Raw genomic sequence first — 24704 nt, 5'->3', positions numbered from 1 at the left:
AATACAAGGTGGCCGGTTAATTTTGCCGGCGAGTGTATGATCCTTCCAGATTGACTTCCAGTCCAGGTATCCTATCGGCAATGTCAAAACATCCTTGGCGAATCAGAAAGGAGATGCACTTGTATGCTAAGTCAGAGAACAGAATGAACATGAATTTAAAACACAAAGCCATCCAACATTTCAAGTTTTAGTCCAGTAGTCACAGATTTGACCTGTAAAAATCATACGAACAAGCTGAATTTTGCTGGGAATATCAATTTTGGGTGCCCAAAAGATGCAAAAATTTACCATTCCTAACCCATCTAAAGAAAAGGGTACTCAACAGTTGTATTCTACCAATATACCAACAACACAGAGGGCAATCGAACGAGCTATGTTGGGAGTATCTCTGAGCGAACATATACGAAGCGAGGACGTGCGAATCAGGACGAAGGTGGAAGATGTAATTGGAAGAATTGCGCAAATGAAATGGAACTGGGTAGGACAGGTGGCACGGCAAAACAACGACAGTTGGACGAGAAACATTGTACATCGGAGACCACGCGAACATAGTCGTAGTAGAGGAAGACCACAAAAACGATAACTAGGCAACATCAAAGCCAAAGTAGGGAGAAACTAGCACCAAATTGCACAAAACAGACAAGTGTGGAGAGCTCAGAGGGAGGCCTTTGACCAGGAGTGGATGCAAACAGGCTGAAGAAGAAGAATCCATGGCTTCCCTCTAAAACCGCCCTTAAAACATAGGTGGGAGTAGGCAATATTAATGCTCGAAGAGGGCGTAATTTTGTTTGTCGATCTGGCTGTTGTGATGCGTTAACGGTCTCGTCTTTCCTCCACTGTTACTAATAACAGAGTAAGTAATCAAATATAGTCCAAGCCATAAAGCACTGAACTTCCGAAAAAAAAAAGGACAAGACGGATCTTAATAATTCCTTTTGCATTCGATTCGTGAATGCGCCAGGAAACTTTGTGAACCGGAGCCATGATATAATATTGAAAAACTGCATACAAAAAATGTATTCTTAAAGTGCATCTCAAACAGACAATAAAAAAAAATTAGAACTCGTCAATTATCGGCGGAAATGAGTTCAATTTTGTTACTTGGGAGGTTTTTGGGGTCGCTGAAAACGAATATGACGTCAAAAGTGATCTCAGAAGTACCTGGTGCCCAGGGTATCTACTGTGTACCTCGTCTTGTCGAGTTTTCGGCAATTTCATTAAAAATTAGTCAAAAATCATTACTCGGGGGGGTTTTTGTACCCGCTAACGACGAATATGACATTGGAAGTAATTTCCGGAGTACCTGTGAAATTACTTCCAATGTCATATTCGTCGGTACTCCGGAACACTGGTGCACAGGGTACCTACTGTTTACCTCGTCTTGTAGAGTTTTCGGCAAAAAATTTATTAAAAAATTAGTCAAAAATAATTACTCGGGTGTTCTTGGGGTCGCTAACGACGAATATGACATAGGAAGCGATCTCCAGAATACCTGGTGCCCAGGGTACCTACTTTTTATGGAGTTTTCTACAAATTCATTAAAAAATTAGTCAAAAATCATTACTCGGTGTTTTTTGGGTCGCAGAAGACGAATATGACATCGGAAGTGCTCTACGGAGTACTTGGTACCCAGGGTAGGTACCTACCCTACTGTTTACCTCGTTTTCTGGAGTTTTTGTCAAATTCATTAAAAAATTAGTTCAAATTCATTACTTAGGGGTTTTTGGGGTCTCCGACGACGAATATGACATCGGAAGTGATCTCCGGTGTACCTGGTGCCCAGGGTACCTTCGGTTTATCTCGTAACTAATGATGTTTGACTAATTTTTTAATGAATTTGCCGAAAACGAGGTAAACAGTAGGTACCCTGGGTAGCAGGTACTCCGTAGATCACTTCCGATGTCAAATTCGTCGTCAGCGACCCAAAAACCCCGCAAGTAATGATTTTTGGCTAATTTTTTAATGAATTTGCTGAAAACTCCATTAGAAGTAGGTACCGTGGGCACCAGGTATTCCGGAGATCGCTTCCGATGTCATATTCGTCGTTAGCGACCCCAAAAATCCCCCAGTAATTATTTTTGACTAATTTTTTAATAATTTTTTTGCCGAGAACTCCACAAGAGAGCTAAACAGTAGGTACCCTGGGCACCAAGTACTCCGAAAATCACTTCCGATGTCATATTCGTCGTTAGCGGCCCCAAAAACCCCCGAGTAATGATTTTTGACTAATTTTTTAATAAATTTTAATGACGAGGTAAACAGTAGGTATCTACCCTTGGCAACAGGTACTCCGGAGATCACTTTTGACGTCATATTCGTTTTCAGCGACCCAAAAACCCCGAGTAACAAAATTGAACCCATTTCCGCCGATAATTGACGAGTTCTGATTTTTTACTTTATCGTACTACATACGAAGTATGAGTATAATAGATAAAGTTATAGGATCGTGCAAAAAAATTTTTTTCAGATTTCACTTTTTTTCGACGTTTTGAGCCCCCCTGAGTCTAAAAAGCAAATAAAAAAAAACATGTCGGAAGTATGTACGTACGTATGTCGCCACCGCCCAGCAAAAAACTACTGGACCGATTTCTATGAAATTCGGTATGAGTAAGTTTAAGAGAATTTTGTCGAGAAACTAAGCTTTTGAAAAAAATCTCAAAGGGGGGCCGAAATAGGGGGGTTATTTGGGGCCCATTTTTGCAAATTTTGACCGAAACGAATGAAATTTAACTTAAAGTTAGCTCATCGATAGATAAATAGAAATACGGAATTTGACATTTCCAAATCCAAAATGGCGGCCAGCATGGCTGACAGCCCACCCGACACATTTCCCTACCAATCTAGAAACTTGTTTAAGATAAATTTAATTTGAAAAAATATTTATATAGCCTAAAGATGGGGATACAACAAGAATATTATCGTTTCTCAGAAAAAGTTATGGGTTGCCTATATTTAAGGGGTCAAAATTTGACATAACTTTGAACTAGATTCTCAAAAATGGCTCCAAGGAATTTGTTTATTTTTTGATATATTTTTGATATCCTATCGGTAAATTGAATAACATTAGTCAGATTTCTTAACTCCTCATAGGAGGGGAGTTATGAATTTTTTATAAAAAAATATTCGAGTGCCCGTAACTTCCTCTGTAATAGAAACTAAAATTTGAAATTTGGCAGACATATATAGTACTTTATTATCTATTATATCTTTATTATCACAATAAATTTTACCTACAATATGGCTTCCGGTTGAACCGGAAATGAAAAACAATCTTAATCTTTTAGATACGCCCTGTATATTTTTACACATTTTGAAAGAATGCAAAATTACCTTTCCAATGACATAAAACTCATTGATGTAACTCAAAAACTCGAAAAGTTACAGAAAATAGAAATTTTGCTAGAATCTCATGTGTGTCCTCTCTCACACGATCATAGCAGAGCATTATTATAGGGCAGTCAATGAGAGTATTTGGCTCCGAATTCCATCCTACTACATCGATGTACTTGATATTTTCACAGTAAGTAGGGAATAGCTCAAGAAACAAAATCTACCCTATATACTATGGAGCTTTTATCTTGGGGCAATTCCCACCCCTTCAAGGGGTTAGAAAATTTGTTGGTCAAAATAAGCATGGAAGTGGCTAGAGAACCTGTTTTTAAGTAAACATTGATCTATACTTTTTTTTGAGAACTCGATACTTTTTGAGTTATGCGTAGTTGAAAATTGGCCATTTTCATTTAAAAATGACACGTTTTCGGACGGTTTTTTGTGAATACCTTAAAAACTATGCATCAAACTAAAAACACTATATAATTTTCTTTTACGATTATAAATAACAAAGAGATTCGTTCCTTCGTAAATTTTCTATTTACATATTATAATACAAAAAGAGATATGGTAGGTAAAAAGAGTTTGTTTTTTGGTGCATGCTCAAAGTGCTCATGCTTTTGTAGTGTTTGAAAAGGCCTTTAAAACGAGCACCGTTAAATGTCGGTTACATTCAAACTAAGCGAGATATGGTGCAAAAAATTATATGACTAATGTACTTTAAGGAAAAATGAGAAGTACATACATTTAACCCCTCATCCACCAGAATTTAAATGCATGGTTTTTCTTTTGCAATACCTCTTAATATAGTGTTATTTGTACTTTCAAAAATTTGGACGGGTTTAAAATGAAAGGTTTTTGAAAAAAAATAAGAACAAATTATAGAGCGCATTTTTAAATTTTCTTAAAATTCTTCCTTTTGCTCCATGCAATTCGAAAATAAAATATCCACGAGAAGTGGTGGGAACCGCCCCCATGATAAAAGCGCCATAGTATATAGTATATAGGATAGACTTTGAATTAGGAGATTGGGCTACTCCCAAAATTTCATTAAAATCCATGCAGTAAAATGCAAATATTGTAAACTATTAATTTCTCAGAAAAATGAACTAATTTGAAATGCAAGTATGACTAATATTCTATTGATTTATGCAATAATCTATAGTGTGTCCCCGAAATATGGCATCAAACATTTTCTCAAATGCAGGAATTAATGATGCGTAGAACCATAAAATATTTTCAGGTATACAAGGTGTTTCTAAAATATCAAAATAACGAGTAACTTTGTTATTTTTATAGAATGCCAGTATCTAGTACGATAACGATAAAGTTCTCGGGCGGCCCTTCCGTCCAGCGTTTTTTTATTGTCTGTTTGAGATGCACTTTAAGAATGCATTTTTGTATGCAGTTTTTCAATATTATATCATGGCTCCGGTTCACAAAGTTTGCTGGCGCATTCACGAATCGAATGCAAAAAGAATTATTAAGATCCGTCTTGTCCTTTTTTTTCGGTGGTAAGGGCGATTTTAGTGCTATAAGGTAAGTTGACCAAATAAGGCCCACTTAATGTTTGTTAGTTGTTTTTTGATAAATAAAATCACGATATAAATCTGAAAACCACAGACAAGATAAATCACATATTTAAATTTAATATGAGATTGTTAAATTTTGTCAAATGTTTTATGAGTTGTTACTTTTTAGTCTTTAAAAAATGGTTGCTTCTGGGCCTAATTAGGAACACCATGTTCTTAATAAGGCCCACTTTTTAAATCTGACAATTATGCCTGGTTGCACCAACAGATCTTCAGCTCCAGTTTAGCCCAGTTCAGCTTATGTCGCATTGACGTTCCACGTCTTAAGCTTAAGGTCTATTGGTGCAACTATACATTAATCAAATTAAACAAAGGTGACATGTAGGACATTTATTTTGTAAAAAATAATAGGTACTTAAAATAATTATTGCAAACAGTCTGGACATATGAAAACTAACTCTTTATCATCTGCTGAAAGTCCTACACACTCTTCATGAATATATCGTTTGCAGCTGTCACAAAGTCTCATATCTTTAACGACATCCTCATTGCAGACGAAACAATACAACTATCTTTTCGTTCTTCTTTGTTTTTTGAGGTTTCAAGTGAGCAGTGTTTATTTTTCTCTTCTCCTTTTTTCAGTTGTTTTTTGACTATTTTTCCGTTTGCCAAGTTTTTTCCTTTTCTTGATTGGTTTTTAGGGTCATTTAAACCAGCTTCATCAAACAATGATTTTGTGTGACTTCCTGTGCTCGATAGTTCAGGGATTTCTTTCTAGCACCTTTGAGTTTTCCAATTCTGGTGTTATTAACACTGCGTTGAAACTTACTGACATTTCGTTTTCTTCTTCTGAGCTGTCATGTACTGAAAATTCATTGTCAGAACCGTCAGAACTCTCAGAGTTATCTTGCGTATTTTTCTCCTTTAGAGCTTTTATTTTCTTTTTTCTTTCTGGAGTGGAGCTGCCAATAGGATTGTTCGTTGCGGAAGTCGAAGCTGATGGAATAGCAGAATCTTCTGAGTCTAATTTATTTTCTGTTATTTCTGATGGGCAAAAAGCTATGTCAGGAATGACACTCGGATCATACGGGTATATTCCCGTAGCAGGAAAACCTGAAATAACATTTGATGCTGAAGTTGCTTTTGGCCATACTTTTGAGAAAATTGTGCCAAACGAAAATTTATAGATCGTTCGATCTGGTTTATTTGTCCAGTAGGTGATAACTTCGTCGTCCCAGTAAGATTCGAAGGCTTTAAATACCGCCTTGTCCATAGGTTGCAGTTCATGTGTGCAATTACTTGGCAGGCAAAAAAGCGTAATTTTATGCGACTCAGCTTCATCAACAATACCTGCATCCAAATGGGACGATGCTCCATCAAAAATAAGCAGTACTCTTCCTATTGGCTTGTACTTAGCAAAATGTTGTACCCACTTAATGAAAACTGGCGTAGTCATACTTCCTTTCTCGGTCATTTCAATAACTGTTCCAGCAGGAAGATTGTCATACCATTCATTCTTCTTTCTTTTTCCTTTGAACAAGATCATAGGTGGAATTATTTGTCCTATAGCATTTCCACAACCGACGATTGACACATTCTCAGCGTGCTCTTGCGAAATCAAATGAACTCGTTTGACACCTTTACGAGCATACACCTGTTGTGATTTATGAAGGTTTAGGCGGCAACCTTTCTCATCAATATTAAAAATGCGTTGAGTTCAAAATAACTTCGCGTAGCTTTTCAAAATAGTCATTGACTATGAATCTGTTTAATTTGGCGGCTCTAGCTGGATTCATGAATTGAGATTTTCTTTTAACTACTTCGGGATGTCGATTTAAAAAAAGTTTGAGCCATTTTCGACCAGCTAAGTTTTTATCGATAAAAGGTGCAGATATGCCATTTCTTTGGCAATATTCATGGACAGAACGTCTTATCACTGTTGATGTCAGAGGCATTCCAACGTCAGCTAGCCTAAAAATTCTTCCACACAACTCAGATTCTTGTTGGGGGGTTAAACATGAAGGGCGCCCAAGTTTCTTTTCCGCTTTTCCGCTAAGCAAATGATTCCTAAATGTTCGACGGGCAATATTAAATTCTTTGGCGGCTGTTCTTACTGACATCCCATTTTTAACTGCTTGCAAGGCCAAAGCCATTTGTTCTTCAGTCCATAAAGTTCTAGGCATCTTAAGCTTTTTAGTATTCTTTCTGAAACAAAGTTAAAAACTTATAAAACGTGTTATTGTAGTGGTCTTAACAAGGCCCACCCGTAGTCTTAATAAGGCCCACCCGGGCCTTATTAGGAATACTGTAGGTGATCAATGTTTTTAGACATTACCATTATTTACGTTTTAATAAACATAAGGTAATTCAGGTACTATGAAAGTACAACTAATAAGTACAAAAATGTCATGCAGAATAAAAAAAATCGCACTCATAATCGTATTAAATTACAAAAGCATACTAACCTCAATATTAGATTGGATATTTACCCATTGACCACTGTAAACGAATGATCATATAAAAGCGACAGTTCGCGTCGCTGCTCAACTTAGTGTAACAATTTGCACCTAGATGGCTCTACTGCGTCTGTACATTGCAGCATACTGGCATTATTTGTCCATCCTGAGGAATAAGGGCGAGTGGGCTTTATTAGGAACCGGGCTTTATTTGGCGAACCTACCTTATTGCTTCGTCTAATAGGGAACTTGTATAAAATTTTAAATTCGAAAAAATGCTATTAATCACAACAGAACATAATTTAAAACATATACCAAAGAAAAATATTTTTTTGTCTTTCGTTTGGCCCCTAAAGACGATTAAAATCGGGAGAAAATTCAAATTAAAGCAGGCAGTCCAAAACGCGCCCTCATTGGTCGTGACGTCATATCATTATATTATTTGATGTCCTCGCCATTAATTCATTAGATTTGGCATTCGTTATGACACTCAGTTTTATAAATATTTTGATAGTTGCTATTTCTGACTAATATTTGAGTGTTTTTGTTAAGAAAGACATATATAAAGACAGAAGATTTTAAATTTGCACTTAAGTTATTAAGAGTTTTTGAGGCGTGAAATTTTGGAAATCTCATTTTTACAACAAAACTGAACATTATTATGTAATAAATAAATGTGCAAGTTCCCTGATGCTGTCTGACCATTTCGTAACCTGCCATATTTCTTATCTCTGCTTGGTTGTTTCTGATTCTATCGATGATCATTACTTTGGTTTTCTCTATCCTATTTATTTCCAAACCATATTCCGTATTCACCGTGCCTAGCCTATTTATAATTTGTTCCAGTTCTTCTGGTGGAGACGCTAATATCACAGTCTGCCTACAAACACCTCTCTTCTAATTTGGTCATTGGTTATCCATTGCAGTATTGGGTGCAATAGTTTAAATTATGTAACAGATGGGATTTAAATCTATACCTATAAGCAGATAATTACGAGAACACTCTGTATATTATGTGTCGACTAATTTTACCTTTTAAGTAGCGCCGTTCCTCATTGTCCACTACCTATGCAGTAATGGTACTTCCAGTACTAGTCCAGTCGAAATATATGAAATTCTCAGATTAATGTTTGTGTTGGTTGTATTATAAACAGCTAGTTTAGTATATCTTCTTCTTCTTGTAGTGCCTATCCGTTTCGGATGTTGGCGACCATCATGGCAATCTGTATTTTGCACACTGCTGCTCTAAAAAGATTTGTAGTTTTTGTGTTAAACCACGTACGTAGATTTTTCAGCCAGGCAATCCTTCGCCTTCCTGGTCCTCGCTTTCCTTCTACTTTTCCCTGCGAGATTAGTTGCAGCAATCCATATCTTTCACTGTTCCTCATGATGTGACCGAGGTATTCGATTTTGGCTGTTTTTATTTTGATTAACAGCTCTTTTTCTTTTTGCATTCTCAGTAAAACACCCTGATTAGTAATGTGGTCGGTATAAGATAGAAATAGAATAGAAATAGAAATATGCTTTATTGTCTCTGAAAATTTTTACAAAGTTATGGACAAAGCTTACATACAGTCAAAAGAAAAATAATAGAAAAATAATATCGATAACAAATAACAACTACAATTTACTAAAATTAGATAAATCGTCAATATACAGTACATATAGATAGTATGTAAAATATAAAATCAAAGACAAAAACAATTTATGGCAAAATTTATATAAATTGCAAATTGAACATTGAACAGCTACTGCGTATGAAACCCAATTTTCTTAGTTATTCATTAAGAAATTCTTCTATTGAATAATATTTGGTCTTTTAGATAGATAGGCTCTTGTCATTTTACGGAACTTTGGGAAAGATGTTGCAGATTTAAGTTGTAAAGGGAGATGGTTGTAAAGTTTTTTTGCGGAATATAATATAGATTTTTACTAACTCAGTGGATGAGATCGGTAAATAAATATCAAAGATTGAATTTCTGGTGAAGTAAAGATTATTGGGCTTTGCTGGAAAGACATAAAGGTGTTTACGAATTAAACAAACTGTTTCTAGAATATATAAAGATGGAAGTGTTAAAATTCCGTGATCTCTGAAGTAACTGCTGCAATATGTAGATCTTCTGAGGCCAAACAGATATCTTATTGCTCTTTTTTGCAATTTAAAAATAACATCAAATTGAGCAGCTGTACTAGAACCCCAAAAAGGAAGACCATATCGAAGATGAGACTCGAATAACGAAAAATATGTTATTTTAGAAAATGCTAAATTGAGTTCCCTTGACACAGATCTTATTGCATAGCAAGCTGAGGCGAGTTTCTTACTTAACGAATCGATATGAAGGGACCATTTGAGGTTGCTGTCTAAAAAAATACCAATAAATTTAACAGAATCAACGGTACTGATCTGGCTGTTATTAAGAGGCAAAGGTTAAAGAGCTCCTTTATAGGATAATGCTTCTGTTTTATCTACGTTAAAAGAGAGTAAATTGAGTCAGACCAGGTCTTTATCCTAAGTAGATCCGAAGTTATAGTTTCATGAAGAGATGCAATAGTTGAGTTGCTCCAAGTGATACTGGTATCATCAGCAAAAAGAAAAATTTTCCCATCGATTTTTAAATTAATGATGTCATTTATAAAGATATGGAACAGAAGAGGACCCAATACTGAACCTTGTGGTATTCCACATACAATGTTTTTGAGACTAGAGTCAGTATCATTAATTTGCTCTAACTAGTTGTTTCCTATTATTGAAGTAGGATTGGAACCAATTCAAAGAAATACCTCGAATTCCATAGAAATTTAGTTTTTTAATCAAGATGTCGTGACTTACACAATCAAAAGTTTTGGCATAGTCACAGAAAACAGCGGCAGTATAAAGATTATTGTTTAGTGCTTGGTAAACCTCATGTAGTACAGAAAACATGGCATCAGTGGTACACTTAATAGTTAAGAAGCCGAATTGATTTTGTGATAAAATGTTGTTATTAACGATAAAGGACATTAGTCGAGTTTTAATGAGTCTCTCAATAATTTTGGAGAGTACCAGTAGTAAGGCAATAAGTCTATAGTTGCAGGCATTAGATTTTTCACCACCCTTATGAAGAGGAATAATAATGGCTGTCTTTAGGCACTCTGGAAATTTACCTTTTTCGAAGGAATTAGAGATTAGACTATTTCTAATCAATTACTTTTAATGGGAAATAAGCCACAATTTTACCAAAAAAATGATTTTATTAACGTTTCGAAGCCCAAATCGGTTTTAGATTGAAATAGAAGCCCAAAATAGAAGAATTGTTTTACTTAGCAACAACATTTTTGTTTATTTTAGTAGTATTTTGTATTTTGACAACGAAACCCGATTTGGGCTTCGAAACGTTAATAAAATCATTTTTTTGGTAAAATTGTGGCTTATTTCCCATTAAAAGTAATTGATTATAAAAATGCCACAAGAAAATAGCTTCAGAACAACATTTAGACCATTTTCTGTGAGATTAGAGAAAATTTTTATAGATAGTCCATCAGTACTACAGGGTGATTTGCTTTTGATACTATTGATTGTTTGGATCAGTTCAGAGTTATCGACTGGTCTTAAAAAGAATAAATTCGAGACATTTCTTGAATTAGGGAGATAGGAAATGTGATCTTGTTGCGGCAAAATAGTTGATGTTATATTTTTACTCACATTAACTAAGTAATCGTTTAGACTTTCAGGATTTGGAAGAGAAAATCATTGAGCTGTGTGAGTATTATTTCGAAGATCCTTTATTATAGATATCTTCAGGATTCGACGAGTTTAGTATATAGTTATACACAATACATTTTATATATCTTATTCTTTTTGTATATACATGACTCTGTCTGTTTTTCAATGTGCCTCCAGTAAGTTGTCGTTCCATCTTTTTCGTGGTCTTTCCACTGATCGTCTTCCTATTGGAGAACCATCTCTCGCCGTCTTTACTACTCTATTTGTTGTCATTCGGCTTATGTGATTCGTTCTACTCTTCTGTTTCTTAACCATTTCTTGATGTTATCCACCTGGCATCCTCGTCGTATATTACTTTTAGCTCTGCCCCATAATGTCTTACCATCGATTTTTATGTCTTTGCATCTCTGCTGTTTCCAGCACTCTCTTTGACCTGTCTGTATTAGATCGTATTTCTGCCGCGTATATCATAATTGGTCTGATGACTGTTTTGTAAATTCTGCCTTTTATTTCTTTCCCGATATTTTTATTCTTCCATATTGTTTCATTCAGGCAACATGCGGCTCTGTTTGCTATCTTCTTCTTCGATCTTGACGTTCTTCGACTTCTGTTTCGACCTTGCCGTAGCTAGGTAGTGTGATAGAGACATCTCTCCACGTATCTTATATATTATATAGGCATCTCGTATTTTCTTAGCTGTTATCTTTACTTCATTTGTAAACCACTAAATTCATCTCTTTTGAACATTTTGAACACAATTGCCACAGGTAAACCATAAACTCTTTTTATCGAGACACTTCGACACATTAAGGTAAAACGTTACCTGTATCTATTATTTCCAAAAGACGCTCTACTTCCAACGGACTACGGGCTTAAGAGGTCAGTCAGATACTATACGACTACGAGAGACACAACTATCTACCCATTTGTGTATACCTTTCGTGAGTTGTTTTGTATTTGTTTCTTTTAGTATCGCAGTGACAACCAAGAAAGGGGGACCACGGACAGTGTGTTGCGGCAAGTTCGACATTTTCCATAAGCCTCTCAAATGTTGCAAGAGCATTACAGAGTCCAAATGGCATAAAGTTGAATTGCCACAATCTAGCTGCGTTGGTAAAGGCTGTCTTCTCCTTATCCACTGGGTCCATTTCTACTTGCCAATATCCAGACTTAAGTCCAACGCAGAAAACAATTTACTTCCAGCCAATGTGTCCAACGTGTCGTCGATCCAAGGCAGAGAATAACTATCTTTCTTGGTAACATTGTTCAACAAACGGTAGTGCACACAGAAACTCGTAGTTCCGTCTTTCTTCTTGACCCGGACCACCGGAGAGACCCATGGGCTCGTAGAAGGTTCTATCACCCCGTCTTGCTTCATTTCTTGAAAAATCCTGTCAGCTTCCTCTCTCTTCGCCTGTGGTAATCGTCGAGCTGTTTGACGAATTGGCCTAGCGGTACAGTGTCAATTTAATGTTTGACAACTGTCGTTCTTCTTGTCTTTCCTCCTTTCGGTACGAATATATCACGATATTGCCGGAGAAATTCCCTTAATTTCCTTTTCTCCACTTGATTTAGAGATTGGCCTGCAACTGCAACCATTTGGTCGAACTTGTCATTGGAGCTATCTGATGTTGTCGTCTGACGGATTATGGACGTCACGGGTACACAAGTTCCTACTTTTGTCTCCTTCTTGATGGTCACCGGGTAGTCATTGACATTAATCAATCTCACGGGAATTTCTTTAGCAGAAGTAACCAATTCCTCCAATTATGATTCATCTGCCAACCTCCTCGTCGTGATTCCATGGCTCCATCTCTCCCTTCCAAGGCTGTCTTCTCCTTATCCACTGATAGACAGGCAGAGGATAACTATCTTTTTGGTAATGTTATCCAACAAACGGTAGTCCACACAAAATCTCGTAGTTCCGTCTTTCTTCTTGAATAGGACTACCGGAGGGACCCATGGGCTCGTAGTAGTTTCTACTACATGGCCTTTCTTCATTTCTTGAATAATCCTTTCAGCTTCCTCTGTTCACCTGTGGTAATCGTTGAGCTTTTTGATGGATTGCCTTAGCGCTACTAGTGTCAATTTTATGTTTGACAACTTTAATAGTTCTTCCTCTTTTTGGTACGAAGATGTCACGATACCGCCGAAGAAATTCCCTTAATTTCCTTTTCTCCGCATAATTAAAGATTGAGCTGCAACTGCAACCATTTGGTCGAACTTGTCGTTGGAATTATCGAATGTTGTCGTCTGACAGATTATAGACGTCACGGATACACAAGTTTCTACTTTTGTCTCTTTCTTGATGGTCACTGGGTAGTCATTGACATTAATAAGTCTTGCAGGAATTTCTTACAGGAATAAGTCTATTTTTCTTTAGAAATGTAATAAATTAATCTGGTCCTGGCTTCTTCTTCTTGCAGTACCGTCTCCTATCGGAGGTTGGCTACCATCACAGCAATCTTAACTTTGTTGGCTGCAGCTCTGAACAACTGTATTGAACTGCACCCATACCGCTCCCTTAAATTTCGCAACCAGGAAATCCTTCTACGTCCCACATTTCTCTTTCCCGAGATTTTTCCTTGGTCCTAGCTACCCGCCCTTAAACTGAGTCTTCATCTTATTTAGTTAAACAAAATCTTCCACCTTTGATAATACCTTATTTTGGGGATAGGTTTGTATTTATATTGATGGTGACTGTGATTTTTCCGGTGTTTAATTAACATCTTTCACTTTTAAGCAATGATTATTTTGAATACATGGACATGGATACTCAACCAAACAACAAAAGAAACAGTAAGAAGATGGGAAAGAATATTAGGAGAGAAGAGAACAGAGGTAGGGTATATAAGACGGACAAAAGAGGAAGTTTATAATATCACAAAGAACCACAAATAGATAGCGTAATAAAATCAAGAAAGTTGCAGTGGCTGGGCCATATAGAAAGAATGAACGATGACAGAGTTGTCAAGAAAATAGCGTGGATGGTACCAGATTATAAAAAAAGAGAGGAGGACCACGAAAGCGATGGAGAGAGCCGGTAATAGAAGACCTAAAAGAAAAGAGAATAACAGAATAAGTTGACAAATAACAGAAAGCTATGAAAAAGAACAACAAAGCTCTGGGCCTAAAAGGCCTGTAAAAAAGCTACATATTTTGAATAAAATTGTCACAGGTAAAGCATAAATTTACCTGTATTTATTATTTCCAAAGCAAGCTCTAGTGCGACTGGACTACGGGCTTAAGAGGTCGGTCAGTTACTATACGACTACGAAAGACACAACTGTCTACCCATTTGTGTATACCTTTCGTGAGTTGTTTTGTATTTTGTTTCTTTTAGTATCGCAGAATCGCTGTGACAACCGAGAAAGGGGGACTACGGACAGTGTGTCGGGGCAAGACCGACATTTTCCCCTTAAGTGTCGCAGGAGCATTACAAAGTCCAAATGACATAAAGTTGAATTGCCACAATCCAGATCCAGTGATGAATACTATCTTCTCCTTATCCACTTGGTCAATTTCTACCTGCGGTAATAGTCGAGCAGTTTGACGAATTGGCTTAGCGCTACCAGTGTCAATTTTATGTTTGACAACAGTAGTTTTTCCCGTCTTTCCTCCTTTCGGTACGAAGATGTCACCATACCGCCGAAGAAATTCCCTTAATTTCCTTTTCTCCACTTGATTTAGAGACTGGCCTGCAACTGCAACCATTTGGTCGAACATGTCGTTGGAATTATCGGATGTTGTCGTCTGACGGACTATGGACGTCACGGGTACACAAGTTCCTACTATTGTCTCTTTCTTGATGCTCACTGGGTAGTCATTGACATAATCAAAACTTTAAAAAGGGGTAAACCCTGTAGTTGGTTGTATACCTTCAATATAACAACGTGGAATGAAGTAAACACTTCTGTTGTATGTAAGCATATGAATTTATTAAAAATTCTTAAAATTTAGGTTAATTCAAGGTACTTGTGTTCTAGTGAGAGTTGGTCGTTAACCTCTCACTAGAACATAAGTACCTTCTGCAATTTTCGAGCAAGGATGACATTCATTCACATGTGATCTTTAAAATCTTATGACATCGGCTTTATGTCGACTACTTTTTAATATAGAATGTAACAATAATGTAATTTAGAGGTTTTACACCTATTGAAGTGGCTAGTTACAATTACTTGTACACTGAACGTTTACACTGATGATGGCCAGTTTGACCGAAAACGTTTTGTACTTCCACTCCCTTGTGAATGAATTTTAAGAATTTTTAATAAATTCATATGCCTACATACAACAGAAGTGTTTACTTCATTCCACGTTGTGACATAATTAAGTCTTAAAGGAAGTTATTACAGGAGTAAGTCTATTTTTCTTTCGAAATTTAATAAACCAAACTGGTCCTGCCTTCTTCTTCTTCGCGTGCCATATCAGAATTATCCGACGTTGGCAATCATCATTGCGAAGGCTTCTCGATGTTCTGCAATATGGAATAATTGTTCTGCATTTGACATCTCATCATATTTGAGTCCATTCATCAATGTTTTTTAACCAAGAAACTTGTTTTCTTCCTACACCTCTACGGCCATCTATCTAGCAGTTCTCTATCCTTCTTTGGTCCTGGCTACCCGTCCTTAAATTGAGTCTGCATCTTATTTAGATAAACAAAATCTTTCACCTGTGATAATACCTCCTTTTGGAATAGATTTGTATTTATATTGATGATCGCTGTTATTTTCTCGGTATTTAATTAACGCCTTTCACTTTAAACAATGATTATTTTGAACAAAATTGTCACAGGTAAAGCATACATTTAGCTGTATTTATTATTTCCAAAAGAATCTCTAGTTCCATCGTACTATGGGCTTAAGAAGTCCGTCAGATACTATATAATACGACTACAACAGACACAACTATCTACCCATTTGTGTACATATTTAGTGAGTTGTTTTGTATTTTGTTTCTTTTAGTTTTAGTATCGCAGTGACAACAGAGAAGGGGGACCTACGGACAGTGTGTCGCCGCAAGTCCGACATTTGGCCTATGTATCCAACGTGTCGTCGATACGAGACAGGAGATAACTAGTTTTCTTGACAATATTGTTCAACAAACGGTAGCCTACAGAGAATCTTGTAGTTCCGTCTTTCTTCTTGGCCAGGACCACCAGAGAGACCCATGGGCTTGTAGAAGATTAGAAGATTCTATCTTCTAAAGTCTTCCTTCATTTTCTGAACAATCCTTTCAGCTTACTCTCTCTTCACCTGTGGTAATCGTCGAGCTGTTTGACGAATTGGCTTAGTATTACCAGTGTCAATTTTATGTTTGACAACGGTAATTCTTCCCGTCCTTCCTCCTTTCGGTATGAAGATGTCATGATACCGCCGAAGAAATTCCCTTAATTTCCTTTTAGATTAGAGACTGACCTGCAACTACAACCATTTGGTCAGACTTTTCGCAGGGCCGTAACTACGATTTTAGGGGCCCCGGGGCAAAGGTGATCTGGGGGTCTGGGGGTTTAGCCCCCAGCGGAATGCGGGGTCCGGAAAAATGTCTGATATTTAACCCCTTGAAAACGCATTTTAATGGATTACATGACTGAAGTTTCTTGAACCTACATATTGCTATTTTAGTTGACGAACACAAAAAATTTTGAAATCACCTTATTTTTTATTCGCTTTAAAAAATTTAAAAGAAAAACAACGAAATGAACAAATAGTAAAACAAAATGAGATAATATAATGAAACAATAAAAAGGAAATTTCTTGAAACTTCAAAACCGAATGGAAAAATATGAAGATATGATGGTTTATTTAGAGAAAATGCAGGAAGAGGTAAATCAGATTGCTGAAGAGATACAAAAAATTGAAAAGGTGGAAGAGAAATTCAAGAATGCGGTAAAATTCGATATGGAAAAAGTGGAAGAAAAATTGACGGAGATAGGAAAATGTCAAAAAGGAGGAGGCCGTCGGGAAGTAATTGTATATAGCTGTAATGAGAGCAGAATCCTATTTGACGAGGATATTAGAAAACGATATCCGGTACCTTCAGCAGTGACACTCTCGAAGGCGAATACCGTCACTGCTGTTAGATTTATTATGATGTGGTACTGGTAGGGCTGATTCCAATGTGCTCATTCCATCTTACCCTTCCCTTTCTTTTCAATATGTGGTACCATGTGGTTCCGTTCACGTACCAAGATGTGGTCTGGGGTAAATTGGTTAAGACAAAGTAGGTGGGACCTGGGGTCCCTATTCCGGTTGCATTTTAGTTTTTATTTCGCCAAAAAATAACTAATTTCCTCAGTCACAATGGATGCCCTATTCCAATGGCATTTTAGGTTTTATTACGCCGAAATAACTAATTCCCTGAGTATTAATTTAAATTTTTTTGTTAAGGTCTTGGGAGCCACAGCTCAGATCAGGCCTCAGGGGCCCCTCTAAGGGTTCTGTTCCAATTGCATTTTAGTCGAAAATACTAATTTCTCCAGTGAAGAATTAAAACTTTATGTTCAGTTCTAGGGTGCCCCTGTAAGGTCTTTTTAAAATTGTGTCATTTGAAAATATTTCGTTGGGATCGGCTCTTAAAATACATATTTTTATTTTCCTCGTTAAACTCTATGCACGGCCAAAAAAGAGGCACCTGCGGGGCCCCCATTGGCCGGGGATCCCGGGCACTGCCCCGGTTGCCCCAATGGTAGTTACGGCCCTGACTTGTCGTTGGAATTATCGGATGTTATCATCTGACGGATTATGGACGTAATCGATGTACACAAATTACTACTTTTGTCTCGTTCTTGATGGTCACTGGGTTGTCATCGACATTAATAAGTCTTACAGCAATTTCTTACATACAGGAATAAGTGAATCTGACACGTTATTTTAACCTCGTTTTAATCCTATGCCTCTTCGAGGTATGGAGTCTCCCCTTTTTTGCGGGACAATAGAGGGTGGCATTTCAGAGTAACGCAAGTGTAGAAGCAAAACTGCTAGTGGAGCTGGAGCTTTAAAAGGTGGCTCTAAAGATATCGCAGAAACTATAGGAGTGTAAGGAGAAGAATCGTTGCCAATCAACCTGCCAACACCAGGCATGCGAAGGCACCAATATGTCACCAGTATACTTGGGAAACGGCTCTTGGACCAGGATTTATGGGACTCAGCTTAGGTTATCTCCTTAGGCTACCTCAGTTTGGAATATATTTGTATTTATCTTAATGTTCGCTGTTATTTTCTCGGTGTTTCACCTTTCACTTTAAACAATGATTATTTTAAACACAACTGTCATAGATAAAACACAAATTCCTTTTATCGAGACACTTCAACACATTTTTAAGTAAAACGCTTCGATGTAACCTGTATTTATTATTTCCAAGGCAACCTCTAGTTGCACCGGACTACGGGCTTAAGAGGTCGGTCAGATACTATAACAACGCTATAACAACTACGAGAGACACAACTAAAAATCCCATCCCATCCTTTTATCTACCCATTTGTGTACACCTTTCGCGAGTTATTTTGTAATTTGTTTCTTTTAGTACCGCAGTGACAACCGAGAAATGGGGACTACGGACAGTGTGATTGGGACGTTTTGATAACAAGGTTATCAATACGTCCCAATCTCAATAGGTTATTAAATAAGCAATATGCTTGTCCACTTACTCGCCTATGCCCATAAGTCCTCTTCCTTCTAGATTTAGATACAGCGGTAATGTTGTTCTCTCTACTGCACTAAGTGGATGATATTTTTGTGCCTTTGTGGGAAGTGTTCTTGTTATCTGCTGAAGACTTTCTATATCCGTTTTTGACCATTTTATAACTCCAAATGAGTAACTAAGAGCGCAACAGGCGTTAAGCGGAAAAATTCACTCATCCCAGATACTTACGGTATTAAAAGGACTGAGCTCTGGTGGGGCTCTTTCCGTGCTATCGAGCCTTAGGTAACCGGGTCTGCTGGAGTAGGTATCTCTCAAAAATCTTCTTGTATATCTGGACGTTGGAAGTGGTAAAGCTTTCAGCATCGTCTATAGAGATGTCCATTCAGACCCAACTATTTTATGTTTTCTAGAAGGTTCTTCGGAATTACTCCAGTAGTAGAGAGACTAAGAGGTATTGTCTGGGTACTTCCAAATCTCTGTACTTGGCGATTTTTCGTTATATTTGACATGCAGATTATTGTTGCCACATCAGTTGTGTTGTTTCTCTCATGAATTTATTAACTAATATGAGATTTGTTCTATTATGTGCCACTGTTTGGTCTGCAGTTCCAGTTTAACTTGTAATTGTCATTCTCAAGCATACTCTCAGGGACGTATTGATAATATGGGATATGGTTGGTTTGGAGAAGTCCCACTTTGATAGTTATTTATCTCTTAATGAACGATCTTTCCTACTGAGTCATGCCAGTTGCAGCAAACGCTTGGCAGCCCCCGGTAAGATATTTGATGCTTTCTTGGGATATACATCCATATCGGAATTACATAGTCGTTTTGGATCTGATTGTCTTTTAATACCTCTAGTTTTGATACACCCAAACCGAATTACAACAGTGAATAAATTATATTGAATGAAGTTTCAATGTTGCCACATGGGCTAACATACTGTCCATTGTTTAAAATGTGTAAAACATATCGATTCATAAATTAATGATTCAAATTAAACATTCTGCGTTAAATAGTTACACAAAATGATAATTTATAACAGTGATGTTTCTTTGCTGAAGGCGGGACAATTCTAGAAATGTAAAATAATACTATTTATAGACTAAATATAATAGGGGGGTCTAAGGACCCATTGACCCCCTCTGTATCCGCGCCTGTGTGTCATATGTATTTATCAGTTTCAATTTTTTTTTTAAATTCCTTGCCGATGTTGCACTTTGCTGGGATATCTTCCTAATTTGACAAAATGCTAATTTGATGATGCTAAGTTAGCGAAAGTATACTTGCGCCAGATTTAATAAACTAGATGCTCGAAACCTGCCTTTTATTATTAAACGCTTTTATTTAGTTCAATAGTTTGCGTCAAATCTTTAGACGTTAATTTGACTGCCTTTTCTTCAATTCAAATGAATGAAGATTTGCACACATATGCATTCGCGGGAAAAATACACGAATAGTCAATAAAAATTTTTTTCATGTTTATTAATTGTTTAAATAAAAAAAACGATTTTAATGGAAAACGCTTAAATTCTCTTGTTTTTTACAATGTAAAAACTTGAAACTTTTACGGATTGTATAGCTAATACTCACCAAAGTCATAACTACCCGACTAACAAGAAAATTAGATGAATACCAACCATATGAACAGGCAGGTTTTAGAAAAGGCTATTCAACTTCTGACCACCTATTAACCACAAAAATATTAATAGAAAAAGGTAACGAATACAAGTTTCCAGTTTTTATAGCATTTGTAGACTATGAAAAAGCTTTCGACACTATAGAACACACGGCCGTAATAAACGCAATGCAAAATTGTAGAATAGACAGCAGATATATTAACTTAATAAAAGAAACTATGAACCAAGCTACAGCTACATACTACCTAAATGAAAATGAATACACGAACCCTGTACCATTAAACAGGGGAGCCAAACAGGGAGACACTCTATCACCCAAACTGTTCACCTTAGTTTTGGAGGACGTTTTTAAAAATCTAAATTGGAAATATAAGGGAATAAACATCAATGGCCGCTATCTCAGTAATCTACGATTTGCGGATGACATAATCTTGATAGCTACTGACCTACAAGAACTGCAAACCATGCTTTCAGAACTACACACAGAATCTTCTAAAATAGGACTGAAAATGAATTTAAACAAAACAAAAGTCATGCACTCCGAAGAAACGATGACAATAATAAACAACAAAGTTATAGAAAAAGTTGAAGAATATATACAGGGTGTAACAAAAATACAAAAATACACATATTCTGGGACCAAAAATAGTTCGAATGAACCTAACTTACCTTAGTACAAATATGCACACAAAAGAAGTTACAGCCCTTTGAAGTTACAAAATGAAAATCGATTTTTTTGAATATATCGAAAACTATTAGAGGTTTTTTGTTGAAAATGGACATGTAGCATTCTTATGGAAAGAACATCTTAAAGAAAAATTATAGTGAAATTTGTGCACCCCATAAAAATTTTATGGGGGTTTTGTTCCCTTAAACCCTGCCAAACTTTTTTGCCTCTTAGTATCTTTTCGATAAGGCAGTTTTTATCGAGTTGTGGCTTCTTTTTTAATATGTTTACATAAAAATTTTATGAGGGTTTTGTTCCTTTAAACCCCCCAAATGTTTGTGTACGTTCTAATTAAACTATTACTGCGGTACCATTAGTTAAACACAGTGTTTTTAAAACTTTTTTGCCTCTTTGTATTTTTTTGATAAAGCATCTTTTATCGAGATATGGCTTCTTTTTTAATATGGTTCAAAATATACTTAAAAATGTAAATCATAAATAAATTTTCATATTATTACCAAGTCTCCATAAACGTACTTTACCATATACAAATATGTGGTGGATTTGACAAATATTCAAATATCTCGATAAAAACTGACTTTTGAAAAAAGTACTAAGAGACAAAAAAGTTTTTAAAAACTTGTGTTTAACTAATGGCTCTACAATAATAATTACAATGGAACGTACACAAAAGTTTGGGGGGTTTAAAGGAACCAAACCCCCATAAAAATTTTATGGGGTGTCCAAGTTTCATTATAATTTTTTTTGTTTAAATACTACTGCCATTAGAATACCACATGTCCGTTTTCAATAAAAAATATCTAATAGTTTTCGATATATTGGAAAAAATCGATTTTCATTTTGTAACTTCAAAGGGCTGTAACTTTTTTTCCGTGCATATTTGTACTAAGGTAAGTTAGGTTCAATCGAACTATTTTTGGTCCCAGAATATGCGATTAAATTTATGACCTGTATTTTTGTTACACCCTGTATACTTAGGACAAAAAATAATACTAAATAGGGAAATTCAAACGGAAGAAATAAAAAGAAGAAGAAAGTTAGCATGGGCAGCATTCGGTAAACTGAACTATATACTCAGAAATCAGCAAATTCAACTACATCTTAGATCTAAAGTTTTTGATGCATGCATTATTCCGATATTAACATATGGGGCACAAACATGGACAATCACAAAAAAGAATATGAACATACTCAGAGTCACTTAACACGCGATGGAAAGAGCAATGCTTGGCATATCACTTAAGGACAGAAAAACAAACACATGGATAAGACAGAAAACCAAAGTCACCGATGTGGTACAAAAATCACTAAAATTGAAATGGGAATACGCTGGACAATTCTAACCTGGAGCCCACACGAACACAAAAGACCCAGAGGCAGACCTCCTATGAGATGGACAGATGATCTGAAACGAACTGCCGGGAAAAATTGGATACAAGTAGTGTACAACAAAAAACAATGGAAAGGAAGACTTGAAGAGGCTTATGTTCAGATGTGGACGTGAATGGCTAGACGAAGAAGAAGAAGTATAGCTAATGATATGAACAATACATAATTTCACTTTTTACGTTAATTGTTTACGTTATGCTTCATTAATAAACAATAAAGTTTCAAATTTTTGGTCGATTCCGACTATTTTAATAAACATGATACATAATACATATTTTAATAAACATGACGATATATTTTAATGTTTGAAAAGTGTAAGACTAAAAAGTAAAAAATAAAAAAATATGAAAAAAAATTTTTTAAGAAACGCTTTTCTTTAGTTACGAGTGACTAAAATTAAAAATATTATAAAAATATCAACTAAAAAGCAAAAAAAATTAAAAAAAAGGAAAAAATCTAACACATTCGTTAAAGAAAAGCGTGGGGCGAAAACCGTTTATTCGATGAACAGGCGCCACGCTTTTCTTTGACGGATGTGTTAGATTTTTTCATTTTTTTTATTTTTTGCTTTTTAGTTGATTTTTATATATTTTTAATTTTAGTCACTCGTAACTAAAGAAAAGCGTTTCTTAAAAATTTGTTATTCCTATAGATTCCATGTATTCTAGCATTCAACCTACTTCTATTTAATGATTATTATGACCACAATAAATTGTCGCGGGTAAAACATAAACTTATCTGTATTTATTATTTCCGAAAGAAGCTCTAGTGCGACCGGACTACGGGCTTAAGAGGTCGGTCAGATACTATACGACTACGAGAGACACAACTATCTACCCATTTGTGTACACCTTTCGTGAGTTGTTTTGTATTTTGTTTCTTTTAGTATCGCAGTGACAACCGAGAAAGGGGGACTACGGACAGTGTGTCGCCGCAAGTCCGTGTTTCGTGCGTGTATCTAGTACAGGTGAAATTTTACCGAAAAATAAGATAATAAGCTTCAATTAATTGAAACCTGACAGCAAAAAGTGGACATTTTTAATATCCGATTAAAATTCGACCGTGTTTTTCTTCTTTGAGTCGTTTTTGTGGTTTCTGGAGAGTTTGTAAGTGCTGATTGCAGATAAAAAAAGGTAAGTAGTATTTACATTTTGTAAAGTGTAGGTTATATCGAATTACAACTCGGTCAAGCGGCAAGAATTAATGTAATTAATAGGATAAATTTCTAAATATTCGATGAACAGTCGATGCCAGATTGTGATCTAGTTAAAGTTTTGAATATATTATAAAAAGTGACACTAATAGGTACTATAGTAAATAATAAAATATCGTTCAAATGTCATAACATATACTTAGGTGTATTTTAAAATAATTTTTGGCTAATAGTTTTGTGGTCCTGTTTCATAATATTTCAAAATAATAGATAATTAGCAGTTGAATTGTATAATTAGGTAGGTACTGAAAAAGTTTCTGGAGAGAGATTTAAATGGTTTAATTTAATTTTTTTAACATTTCTATCATACAATATAAACTACTTTTTTTAATATCCGATTATGCAATTATAAAAATTCGCAAAATTTTGGTCTCTATATTTAGATCAAAGGAAATGAATAGATACGATTATGTCATGCTCTCATCATTGTTTAGAGATAATAATAAATATATAAATTGAAGACAAGAGTGCATGAAGGGGGCTTTGGTGGTTAGCATGTTAGATTCACGTAAACACTGATAATGATCGGTCATCCGATCGAAAACTAGTTCTGTTCTGTGATGTAGCCCTTTATAGGGATTTTAACAAATATACCTTTTATAAAGGATTTTATCGTTCTTTCAAATAGTATTGCTTAAAAATTTCACATGGATACAATATTGTTATAATCTATGCGGAATTTTCATTATATGTTAATATACAGTGTGTTCCAACGAAAACTTGACTCCCCCCCCCCCTCCCAGAAACTCAGAAACCAAGAGTGTCTTCACAATTTAAAAAAACACGCCAATTTGTATATTGGAAGGGGGACGAATTTTCATGCAAAATTCATGCCCTCAAATGTAGTTTTCAGTCAGTTTTTTTAAACAGCAAGTGTAGTCGAGTGGCACATAATTTAAAAAGTATTTTTTGTCTCTACACTATCCTCTATTTATTTTGCACAACCCCACTTGCTATTAAAAAAAAAAGAATGTGTGTGTACTTTGTACGCACATATAAGAAGTTATACTTCTATTATATGATTTCAACGAAATAAATATACTTTAAACAGTTTATTTCTATTTTATTTAAATATTACACTAATTTTAATGCTTACCACTTTCAA

At 35.8% G+C, this 24704-nt stretch overlaps 2 protein-coding genes across 3 annotated transcripts in view; both read left to right on the top strand.

The window, feature by feature from the left end:
* LOC126888461 (zinc finger protein 664-like) overlaps positions 1-24704 on the top strand; it is a 365892-nt gene that overhangs the window by 57122 nt on the left and 284066 nt on the right. The window lies entirely within an intron of this gene.
* Positions 23276-24704, top strand: part of LOC114326447 (uncharacterized) — a 407135-nt gene continuing 405706 nt past the window's right edge. The window contains exon 1 of one of the 2 annotated variants that reach the window (XM_050656792.1): positions 23276-23519. The gene's annotated coding sequence lies outside the window, so the exon portion shown is untranslated. The remainder of the gene's footprint in view (positions 23520-24704) is intronic. The other variant, XM_050656794.1, reaches the window with a different exon arrangement.

This window comes from Diabrotica virgifera, chromosome 7 (assembly GCF_917563875.1).
Source record: "Diabrotica virgifera virgifera chromosome 7, PGI_DIABVI_V3a".
NCBI classification, from domain to species: Eukaryota; Metazoa; Arthropoda; class Insecta; order Coleoptera; family Chrysomelidae; genus Diabrotica; species Diabrotica virgifera.
This window is presented reverse-complemented; position numbering and strand designations above follow the sequence as displayed.